Consider the following 12,239-nt stretch of genomic DNA (forward strand, 5'->3'; position numbering starts at 1 on the left):
AGAACCTTAGTTTGTGCCAGCCCGCGGTGGGGCGGGACCAGTACTCTCCCTACTGACACAGTGAGGGGTCCCCGCTTCCATCCTGGGGAGGAGAACTGGGTGCGTGTGAAAAGCAGTGCTCTGCGGAGTGTTAGAGGTCCCCTGGGTGTGAGCAGCCTGAAACCTTCTAAAGATGCTTCTTCCACTGGTCTCATTTCCCCCTCAAACTTCGATCCCCACCAGACCTGGGGAGAAATAAAATGTGCAAAATATGCTCCTTCCACCCTTCCGAAATACCAACTAGATTTTTAGTGCTTGTTAAAGATTGCCAATGGGTAAAAGCAGAGGGATATTGGGGTGCGGGACCCAAGCCCAGCAGAGGTCTGGAGTTGCCTCCTTCAGAGGGGTTGGAAGGAGGCAGGGCGCTGCCCCGACCCCGCACCATCCCCAGCGGCTTGGAAAGTGGGGTTGGCAAAGGGGGGGGTTCTGGTTTTGTTTCTTCCATCTCCATGTTTGTTTCTCTCTTATCTGTTATTCCTGATCCACTTGTCCCCCCCCCACACACACCCGCTCGCAAATGGCGATGTGTCCTCCGGACATGTCCTTACCTGGGTGTCTCCAGGAAATGTACCGCATCATTTGGGGAATATGTGCGCATCATTTATAAAATGGGTAATAGATTATCTTCCACTTGCTTCACGTTTTCCACTCCACGTTTGGGTTAGAAAGCAAGCTGACAGCTATCTGGTTGTGTACACATCCCTATCCACACCCACACCCACACCCACACCCCTGCTGGTGGAGGCCTAGGCTCCTTCCCGTGTTTGCTGCTGTGTGAACGAAGCACTATGTAAATTACCGTTCGATGAATGTCTTTGAATTTGTCTCCTCGGGGCAGTGGTGAGAACTTCTCGGGGGCCTGAGCCTGAAGGGGGAGCTGCTGGTCGTTAAGTACAAACATACCCAGCACAGGCACCCTCTGGCTGAAAGGCTCCTCCAAGTCCACGGGCATCTGCACTGCATGAGACCCCACTTGGCTCACATCCGGGCTCGCGCTTGCAGAAACCAATGTTTTCTTTTTGCTGCTCTGACGGATGCAGAGTGCTAGTTCCTTGTGATGTGCATTTCCCTGACAACTGATCGCTGGCTGTCTGGTCCGGAGATGGACTTGACCTTTTGTGTCTCAGTTTCCTCATCTTAGGAGGTTGTGAAGTCTCACAAGTTAACTTCTATAAAGTGCTTATACAATGCTTGGCATAAAGTAAATGCTTGATTAGTGTCAGCTAAGTACAGTGAGGAGTCCACATTTTCCAGCTTGAATATATCCTGTGACAGGAAGCTCACTATGAAGGCACCATTTACCCAGAGTCAGAGAACATTGGGTGCTGGACCCAAGTTCAAATCTGGGAGACCTGCTTTTGAAGGACATGCCCTGACTTTTGTCCTGATTGATGAGACAGAAGTCAGTAGGTAGGGTTGCAATACATGACACCCTCTGACATCCCCCATCTGGTCACACATGAGCTCAAGTGCCCTGGGAATTTCAGCCCAGAGGCAACTAATGATGGGCACTGAACCAGAAGTACGGTGTGGATTTGGGACCCATTGGTAGTGGAGACTTGTCAAGAGACAAGCAGAGACAGAGAGAAACAGAGACAGAGAGAAACAGAGACAGATACAGAAGGAGATAGGCAGACAGAGAGAAGAGAGAGATAGACAAAGACAGATAGGCAGAGAGAGGAGAAGGGGAGGAGAAGAGAAGAAGGGGGTGGGGGGAGAGAGAGAGAGAGAGAGAGACATAGAACAGAAAAAAAGATAAAGATCATCCCTAGCTTCTCCCCGTGGCTGATTGTCTCTAGGTCCCCAAATGTTCTCCTCTGTCACTACACTAAACAGTTTCAGCCCTTGCAAATAAATGCACCCTGATTGAAGCCAATGGGTTGTAGGGACCCAGGATCACCGTTTCTCTTTCTACCTTCTGGCAGTTACTTAAAAAAAAAAAAAAGTACTGTCCAGTTAGCATCCTGAGTAGCTATTCAATCAATACAGTTGGATTATTCCAGTGAAAACTCAGAGGCCATCCACACACCCAGCCATCGGAGGCTGCAGAGCCCAGCTACCCCCCGTGGTAGAAGGGGATGCAGTCATTTAACGTGATCAATGTAATGATTATGCCGACGATGAGAGACCTGGTGGTCACTGAAGGAGTTAAGTGAAAAACTGTACGAAGCGGGAAGAGATATTGATTACAAAAACATAAAAACAATGCTGACATATTGATAATGATCAGTGGAGGCCATGGAGAGATATGACTGGTGGTTTCGTTAAGAAAACAGAATTTTATATTTTTATGTAATGCTGATGCACAAAGAAGATATGAAATAATATTTTCTAGGCCACTGTGAAAATGCACCTTTAAAGCAGTTCCTGATAAAACACCTTGAGTATGGAGTACACGGTGTGACCTAAGAATGCCCCCCATGGGGTCTGTGCCACCAGGCAGGATGGATGGGAGAGAAGAGTGGGGGACGGGGGGTGGAGCCAGGGAGACCCAGGGTGCCTGCCGGCTCCCCCGTTACAGCTGTGTGTGATCATTGATATTACCTGCCCTTGGTCTATCCCAACCTGGTGGGTGAGGGACCCCCCCATACTCAGCTGATTTCTGTCTTCGTCCTCACACATTACATTCCTTTATCAGATGGGACTTGAACACCCAGTGCTGACACTTCCATTTCTGAGCAGCTATCATGTTTCCTGAAAGGTGCTGGCCACTGGGATACAGAGGTGCTATGGTATCGGTGCAGGGATTTCACATGTAAGAGACAGAGGGCCCAACCCAGACTGGCTCGCACAGAAGAGAAATGCTGTGCTGGCAGACATGGAAACCAGAACATGGATGGAGGATCCAAAGGGTCCGAGGTGTCACTGGGACATAGAGATGTCCCATCTCTCTCTTCTGGCATGCTCAAGGCTAGATCTGCATGGAGGCTGGTTTTCCTCGTGGTCAAGGAACCATTGGACCAATGTTCTTCTTCATTCATGGCCAGTGGGAGGAAGTAGGAGGGAGGAAGAGACAGAGAGAGGGAGAGAGAGAGAGAAATCTTTTTCACCACTCTACAGGCAAAGCTCTTGGCTTCCTCTGGCTGGACCAGATCTCACACCTGCACCTGACCCAGCAACCAACTCAACTGAAATGCCACGCACTGACTGGCTCAGCCCTGCGTGCTTGACAATCACCATTGATAAGGATGAGGTTACTTCAAGAGCTTGGACTACTACATGGTCACCCTCACACCAGGATCAGTTCCTCAATTTTCATTCTGCTCTGCAGTGGGGCGATGGAGTGGGGAAATACTGGGCCATCAGTGCCCATCACACAGGCTCTCCATCCTCAGGACTCACGGCTTAATGGAGGGAGTAAGCCCATCATCTGATACAGGAGCTAGTGGAGGGACACACAAGGCTCACCTCCAGGGTGCAGAGGAAGTGATGGGTGACTCGGCCTGCGACCCTGAAAGATGACCGGGGGTCCCCAGCTGACGGGCAGGGAAAGGTAGAGAGGCACAGAGGCAAAGTTAGAGGTTTGAAAGGGCCACATGGTGCTTAGCTGAGCAGCCTGGTGGAGCTGGAGCGAAGGACGGGGGTTAGAAGGCAAGTCTGGAGCATGGATGACCAGACCTCGGTGCCCAGCTGGCGAGGTGGGCGGAGCCGCGGTGGTTTCGGTGGTACCCAGGTATGATCAGATAGCGCCCTTGCAAACCACACTTCCTCTTCGGAGCCAGAGAGTCTTATTCAGCCCTCCGGGCAGGGCTCTCCCGAGGGTGAGGGGAGGCCTGTCTCTCCGACTTCACTGCCCTTTGGCTGGTTGGCTTGTACACGTGTCCACAAAGTAGCCTGTCCCCAGGAGAGCCCGGGCCCCCGGGCTGTGACGCACATGGATGCTTCGGCAAGCCCAATACGAAGCTGCCTGCTGTGAAATGTGACGTAGCAGCGTGTCCCTCCACAGAGTCAGTGACAGCTGGTGACTAATGTGTGGACGCGGAGGTGTTGCCCAGAGCACGCGCCGGAGGGAAGATGAATAGAATCAATAATCGTCCGGCATTTGGGGGCTAGGGGTGGGGGAGCTGATTGTAAAGCAACAGTGAGTCATGGTGTTTACTCTCACCTTCTGCTCAGACTACATAAGGCACAGTCTGGATTCAGGCCGCTGAGCCCGCCTGCTCTGAGGGCCCCTCCTTTGCTTGTGGGGCCATTGAATTGTAGTGATGACTGAGTGACACAGAGTGTTCTTGCTTTCTTCCTGGCATCTGTGTCGCTAAGTTTCTGTGCCTCCAGCTGTTTCCTTCTCTATCTCTGCTTTCCCTTCCCTCCCCCTCCCTTCCCTTCCCTTCCCTCCTCTCCCCTCCCCCTCCCCTCCTCTTCCATCCTCCATCCCCTTCCCTCCCCTCCCCTCCTCCTTTCCCTTCCCTTCCTCCACTCCTCTCCCCTCCCTTTCCTTCTCCTCCCCTTCCTTCCTTTTCCCTCTCCTTCCCCTCCCCTCCCCCCTCCCTTCCCTTTCCCCCAATTCCCTCCCTCCCTTTTCTTCTCCTCCCCTTCCCTCCCTTTCCCTTCCTTCCCCTTCCCTCCCCTTCCCTCCTCCACCTCCTTCCCTCCCCTCTGTTTCCCCTCCCTTCCTTCCCTCCCCTCCTCCCTTCCCTTCCCCTCCTCCCCTCCCCTACTCCCTTCCCTTCCCCTCCTCCACTCCCCTCCTCTCCCTTTCCTTCTCCCTTCCCTTCCCTCCCCTCCCCTTCCCTCCCTTTCCTCTGTCTCCCTTCCTTTCCTCTCTTCTGTCTTCTCTTCTTGCCTTGCCTCGCCTCTCCTCTCCTCTTCTTTTTCTCCACCCCCAGCGTTTCACATGGATAACCTATCCATCTGTGACAGATATTATTAAGGATTCAGAGACTGTGAAATCATAATTCCCAGTTTTATTGTGGAGACAACTTACATAGCTGGGGAAAAGCCATGATAGCACACAGAAGCATGAGGATGCCAGCTCTAAGCATAGGCTGATTGACCACGGCTGGGCCTATGGGGATATACTCAGGCAGCGGCAGGGAGGGGTTTGCATTGGCAGAAGTCAAGACTGTGTCCACTGAGCCCCTCCTCTGTGGTCGGCCTCTGCTGGCTCCTGGGGATACAGATGAGTGAAGTGAAGCTCCCGCCTTCAGGGAACCTGGGTCCAGGCCAACGGACAGATACCCAGGCGTGGCATGCAGCAGGAGCAGCCAGGTCTGCTGGTCCCAAGTGGCTGATCCAAGCTGGATGCCAGTACCCCAACCCCTGTCCCTGGGCCTCAGAGTCCTCATGTGCAAGCAGACAGCCTGGACCCCATGACCTTGCAGACCGTCTCACATCTAGTATCTCTGAGCCTTTGATTTCGGTTTTCTTTTTTTTTAATTTTCTTTTATTTATTTATTTATTTATTTATTTATTTATTTTTAATTTACATTTCTTTTGGGTTTTTTTTGTTTTTTTTTTTACAAATAGTTTATTGTCAAATTAGTTTCCACATAACACTCAGTGCTCATCCCCACAAGTGTCCTCCTCCATGCCCATCCCCCCTCCCCCCCACATCCATCAGTCCTCAGTTTTTGTCAGCATTCAAGAGTCTCTCATGGTTTGCCTCTCTCCCTTTCCCCCACCATTTCCGCCCTTCTTCTCCCCCTTGTTCTTCCGTCAAGTTCCTCCTAATCCTCCTATACGTGCAAACATATGATATTTGTCCTTCTCTGCCTGACTTATTTCGCTCAGCATAACACCCTCAAGGTCCATCCATGTTGCTACACATGGCCAGGTTTCATTCTTTCTCATACCCCAATGTTCATAGCAGCACTCTCCACAATAGCTAAAACATGGAAAGAGCCTAAGTGTCCATCAACAGATGAGTGGATCAAGAAGATGTGGTTTATCTATACCATGATTTCGGTTTTCTGCAACCAGAAATAACTGTCGCTGTCCATGGTCTGATGAGTAAAGAACACTGGAATTGGGAAGGGGGGTTTCTGGGGATTGGGGAGCCCCAGTGTCTAAGCATCTAAGATGTTCTCTGTTTCTGCCCACCCCAACCAATTGACCTCTTGTGAGCCCTGTGGAGATGGGCTGGCTGTGGTGTGGCTTCACCTGCCTATCAGAAGAGAAGAGCTGGTCCAGGACTCAATCCCCCTCTTTGTGCACCTTAGCCTGGGCTTCCACAGCTGTGGGGCCTGGGGAATGGGTCAGAACACCTGGGTCCATGAGACCCATGGTGGCTCAGTTGGACCCTGTCCGTCTCCGGTTCTTTTCCAACACTCAGAGACAATATGGCAACACCAGGTTTAGAACCTCGTTCTCCAGTGGGATGAAGTTAACTCACTGCTCCACCTCCTGTCACATGCCACCAGCTTAGCCACCCGTGGATAACCTGCGGTCAGACAGTCCAGCTCCAGAGCCCCGTGGGAGCCCTTCTCACCTTAGTCTACGAATGGGGACAGGACATGAGGCGGGGGCTCTGGATTGGCCGGTCACATGAGTGATGCCTTCTGGAATTTCTCAGCCCACTCCTCACCCCTACTGTGTCTGTGCCTAAGGAATTTCAGTTTTGCTTCTAAATTCTGCATGGATTACCTGGAGAGGCATGGAGATGTTCCATGTAATTACCGCGTATCATTTGGCAAACAATTAAGGGACAGGAACAAACAAGTCCGTGTTTCCAAACCCCTCCTTAATCACTTTGCATGCCCTCAGAACCCCGAGCAAACATTAAGACAATTAATCGCGGCCAGACTGTCACTCATAAGGACAGCACTTCCGATTAATTATGCAGAGTCGGTGCTCAGTCCCGGAGCAGGTTGGAGTTCTGTTCAAGGTCATGCTGAATTCTGGATCCCCTCTCTGTGGGCAGAGATCCAAGTCAGCTCTGAGGCTTCCTCCAGGATTATCTGTTCCTGGCATGGCTGTCATCAACGGTGAATTCTGCACAATCTCACCTATTTCATCAGAGCATCTTCTGTGTGGCCTTGTGAAACCTTCCACACTCAGTGGGGGAAGGGGGGACTTCCCAGTGATTTTATGGAAGTCGAGTTGTGGTGTTGTTACACACAGATCATCTGGATGGGTCCGGGAGAGTCACAGGATTTGGGAGTGGAGTGAGGGGGTGCAGATGGAAACCTCATCAGGGTCTGAGGCTGGCCTCAGAAAGCAAAAGCAAGTGAGTTCTCGGTGGGGCAGTTTCAGAGGCCCAAGAGCACAAGCGAGGATCCCCGGGCGGAAGTGACATGACGGAGACTCACCAGCGCTTATGTGGGGACCGGCATACGGTGGGGGCTCCTAGATGTTAATTTGGATCAATGGATGAATAAGCACATTCAAACTTCATGGCCCTCAGTCCTCAGTGCCGAGCACTGATCAGTGGAATCAAACTCTTGCTCCCCCTTTATGATTCAGTTCACATGCTTCCTCGTGGGGAGGGCTTTCAACAACCTCTTTTTCTGCATTAGACGTGCTTCCTGGACTTCCAGATTCCCCCTTCCCTTCCATCCCAGCTCGGACCACACTGCCCGGAGACTGTCTGTTTACCTGCCTCTCTTCCAGGGACTGTCAGCTCCTGTGGGCAGCATCCCTGGGGTTCCCTTAGGACTCAGCACATAATAGGTGTGCAAGTATTTGCTGAGCAAGTGAAGGAACCTGGGAATTAGAAACAAAAAAAAAAAAAGAGGTAACTGAGTGTAGAGCAGTGGTGAATACATGCGTGTGCAAACAGGAAAAATTCTTAGCAGAGCCCGAGGGACCCTGAAAGGGTAGGCCTAGTGGGCTCAGTGAGTGGAGGTCAGAGAGAAGCAGAGAGGAGTCCTCTCCTCCCACAAGGCAGAGTTAGGCCAATACATTCAGTGGGAGATGGGCAAGGGCAGAGCCGAGGAAGTTGTGGCTGTATGGGGGCCTCTGTTACCTGGGGTGCAATGGCTTTCGGCACTGTCTGCACAGGACAGGGTGTGAAGCTGTGGGTCTCCTTCTTGGCCACTGAAATCATTACAGCCCCGGGCGACCGCTACTGGATGGTAGCAGGAGCCAAAAAGCCTCGACTCTAAGCAATTGAACACATGATCATGGTATTTTTCTCCCCGAAGTCCTGGGCTCTGGACCCTGACTGCCGCGAGCCCTCATCTGGCTGTTTTGATCCCAGCTGGCCCGTCTGGCCTCATCCTTCATGCAGCCATATGCCCATGACCTTCAGGGCATGGCTTGGCTGCCAGAACTCCCTCTCAGCTGTGGATCCCAGACAGTAAGGCACAGGGGACGGAGTCCTGACTCGGTTTTGAATCCCTGTCTTCTTTCTTACTGTTCTTTGGCTGTGAGTCTGTTTCCTCATCTTTACTAGTAAAATTTAAATTAAATAATGCCTAGTAAGGCCTAATAAAGGCTAGTTAACAATGGCAGATGGGACAGATGGGTTCGGCTTTGCTCCCTTCTGAAATCTCATCAAAATCACAGCAAAGGGGTTTTTAAGAAGCCTTAGCCTCTCGAGGCCAAAGAAGGAAGGAGAGGAGACAGCACATTCGAGAACTGGAATGTTGAGCTGGAAAGAAGGTGGGTGAGAGGAAATGGCTGAGCAGCCCAGAGGCATGAAATCCTGAGCCATCTGGACCTGGGAAACAACAGATGACATGGCAGAACCCCCAAAGACCGGAAGTGGTGTGCTGGAAGTAGGGGCGATTTGGGGCTAGAAACAGGAGAATTGGTTGAAAGTTCAAAAAGTGGTTAGATCTCCAGCTTCCTCCTGCCGCCTCACTGGGCATGCCCCTGTCCCATTCCAGCCTTATTCTCTGGGGAGGTTAAATGTGGGGCTCTGGGTTTAGGATGTCCAGGGTGCTGTGTTGGAAGATGGGTGGATTTGCTGGAGAACGCTACGTGCTCGAAGTCAGCCAAGTATAAGAACAGGCAGTAGAAGGGTCTGCCTTGGGTATGGGCAAGGACACACATCATCTGTAGAGAACCTCACAAAAATGATAAAACTGATTAAAAGTTGGTGTACCTTACATACGTTAGGATGGCTGTTGTAAAAAAAAAAAAAAGAAAACCAACAGAAAATATTAAGTGTTGGCAAGGATGTAGAGAAATTGGACCCTTTACATGATTATTACTGAAAATAATTTTTCCTATAGAGGAGGGGGTCATAAATACAATATGTCTGGAAATAGGCTGGGTATGGTTCTGCTAACACGATTGAAAACAATGGTTATCTTCCTCCACTGGCATCCAGAAGGATATCAGGAGTCTGTCTGGGAAATTTAACCAGCCTGATAGGAAAGAACCACATATACTAAAATCTGGGATCCTCTAAGGAAAATGCCCAGCCGGATTACCCAGTATGAGCACCATCAAGAATTCACCCACTACCTTAGCTGGACTTCCAGTTAGCTTTTTAATGACTACTTGTAAATACTACCAATCAGCCAAGAAAATCTGAAGACATGCTTACTATATAAAAGCTATCAAAACAAATGAACCAAAGTCACTTAGAAGAAACAGAAGCTATCAGAGACAAGTAAACTTCAAATAAATTATCCTCCCTGGCCTTAACAATTAGTATCATTAACATCTTCTCTTGTGGTGAAGAATGCTTTAAACAGAAGAAAATGCTGTCGAAAGGACCATTCCAAGACCGAGAGGGAACTCTCAGAAATTAAAAGATATGATTGCAGAAATAAAGATTCCATTCTGGGGTAGCATGGTAAAAGTGAAAAATCTAGAAAGCAGAGTAGGTTCAATGGTAAGAAATGTGAGGACTGGTTTAGGAGGTCCGATATCTAGACAAAAACAGTTGCAAAGAAGGAAAAGGAAACAGACAGGAGGAAGTCATCCATAAAAAAAAATTAAAAATCCAGGTTCTTTTCCTAGGTTTGAAGGAACGGAATTTCTTACCTTTAGAGACCCACTGAGGCCCAAGCCAATGGAGGAAATAGACCTGCCCACACTAAGGCACGGGGCGGGAGGTTGTAGAAAGCGGTGGTCGAGGAGGAATCTGGCAGGCTTTCAGAGGGGGACCAATGTCACATGGAGAACGAGGAATTGCAGTGACTTCAGACTTCCGAACGCCCGCACTGGATGTGAGGGGACCGTGGAGTGAAGCCTTCCAGAAGGAGCCCCACCCAGAATGGTGAGCCTGGCCAGACCCTCATCGTACTGCGAGGCTGGACTAAAGACAGTCGTACAGTGTGCGGCCCTTGCACCCGTCCTTGGGAAGCTTCTGCAGAATGTGGAGCACCACAGGAGGGGGTAAGTCATGGGAGAGCAGGGCATGCAGACTGGGGGAGGGGGGCGAACAAAAGGGAGAGGGGAGTGGGATCCCCGGGATCCTGGTAAAGGGACAGGTGAAGGGACACCCCAAGAGGTGGAGGGAGGTCAGTCCAGCTGTGGGCACGAGAGAGACTCCAGGAGGGGCTACTTCGTGATGAAAGCGATCGATCACCTGGTGTGTTGGGACACATCAGGAGAGAGTGACATACCAGGACAGTCCAGGGTTGAATCAGCGATGAGCACATGAAAGATCTAGACAAAGGGTGTGGGTGAGAAACAGTGGCTGACAGTCCAGGTTTGAGGAGAAGGACACAGACATGGAATGAGATGTTCAAGAGATTGACGGGGCGACGCCGTGAATGACAAAGGGTGAAGAGGAGTCAGGAGAGCCCTCAGCCCTCAGACCGCATGCAGGGCTGACCAGAGAATCTGGTCTCTGGTGCAGTTCCCTCAAAGGGGCGTCTGGAAGGATGGAAAGTTCTCCAGCCAATGATGCACATTGGAAGAGCTTTGAGTTTTGCAAGAGCAAGCCTGTGCTCAGTTCCTGGGCTGTAGGAATGTGGCCTGGAGCGAACGTGGCAATGGGCCCAGAGGGGCAGCGCCTAAAGCAAACTCCCTCAGCAAGAGATCGGACAGTGCGTTTCTGTGGCCGCCACGCCCAGGAAAACAAAACGCACTGCGTGGCTCGGCTTGGTTTTGCCTCCACATAATCATAATAACGCAAAACTGGCTGCTGCTCTAAACAAGACGATGAACAAGCCATGTAGAGAGGATGAAGGCAGGAAGTGTGTACGGTGGCCGAGGGCTGGGGGACAGTGTGGGAGGTGGTAAAAGAGAGCCACGTGCCATAGCAGAAAGTGAATAGACGGTGCCCGAAACCAAGCATGTCCCTGTGGACATGAATGTGTAATGGAGCAGCGGAGGGAATTGAAAGCGGGTGCCCCCAAGGAGCAGGGCAGCAGAGAAGGCAGAACAGGTGCCTCGGCTGGAAGCATGTGTGACGGAAAGCTAGGAGCAGGAAGGCTGGTCAGGCACCTGGCACACAGAGAGTGCTCACTGAGTTGTGAGCATGACAACGACGTGGATTCCCGCACTGGCTCCCTGACCCTTGGAGGCCTTCACTTACTATTTGCCCACCCTTCCTTGAAGGGGGAGCACTCAGCAAGGGGTGCTCGCTTTTAAGGATTCCTTATAAAGTGATTAGAGCCCTTGAGTAGCCATCTGCCCCTGAAACCAGTCACCTAATGGGGAGCCGGTGCTGATGTTTCACTGCACATTCATTTTTAGACTCCGTGGATGCCCTCCCTTTCCAGAGCGGGCTGCATCTGTACTGCCGAGCACAGTTCTCTATGGTGCCAGAAAGAAGGATGGCGTGTGCATTTTCATGAGCAGAGCCCGTCGGGGGGAATCGCGTACAGCTCGGGTGACGTCAGTTCACAGATGGAGCTGACAGGTAAGTGGAGCAGAGCTGGCTGTGGCCACAACTGCTCCAGCTGTGCCCATGGTATAGAGCCAGGTGTGCAGGAGAGGTTCCACGCACACCTGGAAGTCTGCTGCAGTGGACGGGCCACAGCGGGGAAGGCCTGCCTTGGCCGTGCCAGGACATTCCCAAGGAGGTCAGGGCACTAACTAACCCTGCCAGCTGCAGCTGGAGATGGAGCCTTGTGAAGACTGGCCAGCTCTGCCCGTCACCGATGGCTCCAAGGTGCCATTGCCCTTGCAGATGGAAAGCGTGGGCCTGCGTGTGGCTGGCTAATGGCAAAGGCCAATGGGAATGAAAGCGTGGTACTCACCTGGGTTCAGACCACCAGGTTCTGAGACAGGCATGGCTGCCGTCGATCGGATCTGGTAGTGTCCTCCTCTTTCTGGGCCTCAGTTTCCCCACTGGTAGAAGGGAAGTGTCCTCTTCGTCCATTTCGGAGCCAGCAGATTTCTATTTGGCACCGTTC

The 12,239-nt window shown here is 51.4% G+C and overlaps 1 long non-coding RNA gene across 1 annotated transcript; it reads right to left on the bottom strand.

Moving 5' to 3' along the window:
* Positions 1-4,928: 4,928 nt before the first annotated feature.
* On the bottom strand, positions 4,929-7,671 carry LOC120223850. Its single transcript, XR_005526386.1, has 3 exons — positions 7,573-7,671; positions 6,467-6,621; positions 4,929-5,146 (listed from the first exon to the last, which is right to left on the bottom strand). It is a non-coding gene; the product is annotated as an uncharacterized LOC120223850 (long non-coding RNA).
* Between the last annotated feature and the right edge of the window lie 4,568 nt (positions 7,672-12,239).

The sequence above is a fragment of the Hyaena hyaena genome, unplaced genomic scaffold, assembly GCF_003009895.1.
Source record: "Hyaena hyaena isolate Hyena2069 unplaced genomic scaffold, ASM300989v1 scaffold_1053, whole genome shotgun sequence".
Lineage (NCBI taxonomy): Eukaryota > Metazoa > Chordata > Mammalia > Carnivora > Hyaenidae > Hyaena > Hyaena hyaena.